We start from the raw sequence: 2,945 nt of genomic DNA on the forward strand, positions 1-2,945 counted from the left end.
AAAGGAGGACTAGCAGCCGCGTTGCATGGGAGAATGTGAAAAGTGTTCATATGTAGTACAAATCCTGAGAAATCGGTCCGTTTTCGTCATTTGGTATGGAATCAACTTAAAGCCAGATCGTCATATTGGCCGCTCTTTTCCCTGAAACGGTTGTACTTATCGTCTGCAAACCTATGTCGCGTGCTGCGGTATGCGGAGACACTAAAAGCACCATAGTAGAACACAGAAGAAGCTTCTAAGTTGATGTAATAGCCAGTAAGAAGTAGTACAATTCAAGTTTTAGGTATCGATTATTGACATTTTAGCTGGCTTTGGTGCCTTGGACATAAGCTAGGACCTTAAGATTCTGCATGAAAGGAGGATTAGCAGCCGAGTTGTACGGGAGAATGTGAAACGTCTTCATATGTAGTAAAAACCTGAGAAATCCGTCCGTTTTCGTCATTTGTTAAGGATTCGACTTAAAGCCAGATCGTCACATTGCCGCTCTTCCCTCTGAAACGGTTGTACTTATCGTCTGCAAAGCTATGTCGCGTGCTGCGTTATGCGGAGACACTAAAAGCACCATAGTAGAACACAGATGAAGCTTCTGAGCTAGGACCATAAGATTCTGCATGAAAGGTGGACTAGCAGCCGAGTTGCATGGGAGAAAGCGAAAAGTGTTCATATGTAGTAAAAAACTGAGAAATCCGTCCGTTTTCGTCATTTGTTATCGAATCGATTTAAAGCCAGATCGTCACATTGGCCGCTCTTCTCTCTGAAACGGTTGTACTTATCGTCTGCAAAGCTATGTCGCGTACTGCGGTATGCGGAGACATTAAAAGCACCATGATTGGACACAGATGAAGCTTCTAAGTTGATGTAACAGCAAGCAAGAAGTAGTACAATTCAAGTTTTACCTATCGATTATTGTCATTTTAGCTGGCTTTGGTGCTTTGGACATGAGCTAGGACCTTAAGATTCTGCATGAAAGAAGGACTAGCAACCGAGTTGCACGGGAGAATGTGAATAGTGTTCATATGTAGTAAAAACCTGAGAAATCCGTCCGTTTTCGTCATTTGTTATGGAATCGACTTAAAGCCAGATCGTCACATTGCCGCTCTTCTCTCTGAAACGGTTGTACTTACCGTCTGCAAAACTATGTCGCGTGCTGCGTTATGCGGAGACACTAAAATCACCACAGTGGAACACAGATGAAGCTTCTAAGTTGATGTAATAGCCAGTATAAGTAGTACAATTCAAGTTTTAGGTATCGATTATTGACTTTATAGGTGGCTTTGATGCCTTGGACATGAGGTAGTACCTTAAGATTCAGTATGAAAGGAGGACTAGCAGCCGAGTTGCATGGAAGAATGTGAAAAGTGTTCATATGTAGTAAAAACCTGAGAAATCCGTCCGTTTTCGTCATTTGTTATGGAATAAACTTAAAGCCAGATCGTCACATTGGCCGCTCTTCTCTCTGAAACGGTTGTACTTATCGTCTGCAAAGCTATGTCGCGTGCTGCGTTATGCGGAGACACTAAAATCTCCACAGTGGAACACAGATGAAGCTTCCAAGTTGAAGTAATAGCCAGTAAGAAGTAGTACAATTCAAGTTTTAGGTATCGATTATTGACTTTTTAGCTGGCTTTGAAACCTTGGACATGAGCTAGGACCTTAAGATTCTGCATGAAAGGAGGACTAGCAGCCGAGTTGCCCGGGAGAATGTGACAAGTGTTCATATGTAGTAAAAACCTGAGAAATCCGTCCGTTTTCGTCATTTGTTATCGAATCGATTTAAAGTCAGATCGTCACATTGGCCGCTCTCCTCTCTGAAACGGTTGTACTTGTCGTCTGCAAAGCTATGTCGCGTGCTGCGGTATGCGGATACACTAAAAGCACCATAGTAGAACACAGATGAAGCTTCTAAGTTGATGTAATAGCAAGCAAGATGTAGTACAATTCAAGTTTTACGTATCGATTGTTGACTTTTTAGCCGGCGTTGGTGCCTTGGACATGAGCTGGGACCTTAAGATTCTGCATGAAAGGCGGACTAGCAGCCGAGTTGCACGGGAGAATGTGAAAAGTGTTCATATGTAGTAAAAAACTGAGAAATCCGTCCGTTTTCGTCATTTGTTATGGAATCGACTTAAAGCCAGATCGTCACATTGGCTGCTCTTCTCTCTGAAACGATTGTACTTATCGTCTGCAAAGCTATGTCGCGTGCTGCGGTATGCGGAGACACTAAAAGCAACATAGTAGAACACAGATCAAACTTCTACGTTAATGTAATAGCCAGTAAGAAGTAGTACAATTCAAGTTTTGGGTACTGATTATTTACTTTTTAGCTGGCTTTGGTGCCTTGGACATGAGCTAGGACCTTAAGATTCTGCATGAAAGGAGGACTAGCGGGCGAGTTGAACGGGAGAATGTGAGAAGTGTTCATATGTAGCAAAAACCAGAGAAATCCGTCCGTTTTCGTCATTTGTTATCGAATCGACTTAAAGCCAGATCGTCACATTTTCCGCTCTTCTGTCTGAAACGGTTGTACTTATCGTCTGCAAAGCTATGTCGCGTGCTGCGTTATGCGGAGACACAAAAATCAGCACATTGGAACACAGATGAAGTTTCTAAGTTGATGTAATAGCCAATAAGAAGTAATACAATTCACGTTTTAGGTATCGATTATTGACTTTTTAGCTGGCTTTGGTGCCTTGGACATTAGCTAGGACCTTAAGATTCTGCATGAAAGGAGGACTATCAGCCGAGTTGCACGGGAGAATGTGAAAAGTGTTCATATGTAGTATAAACCTAAGAAATACGTCCGTTTTCGTCATTTGTTATCGAATCGCCAAAAAAAAAAAAATAAAGCCAGATCGTCACATTGGCCGCTCTTCTCTCTGAAACGGTTGTACTTATCGTCTGCAAAGCTATGTCGCGTGCTGCGTTATACGGAGACACTAAAATCA

This window comes from Schistocerca gregaria, unplaced genomic scaffold, assembly GCF_023897955.1.
Source record: "Schistocerca gregaria isolate iqSchGreg1 unplaced genomic scaffold, iqSchGreg1.2 ptg000711l, whole genome shotgun sequence".
Taxonomy (NCBI): Eukaryota; Metazoa; Arthropoda; class Insecta; order Orthoptera; family Acrididae; genus Schistocerca; species Schistocerca gregaria.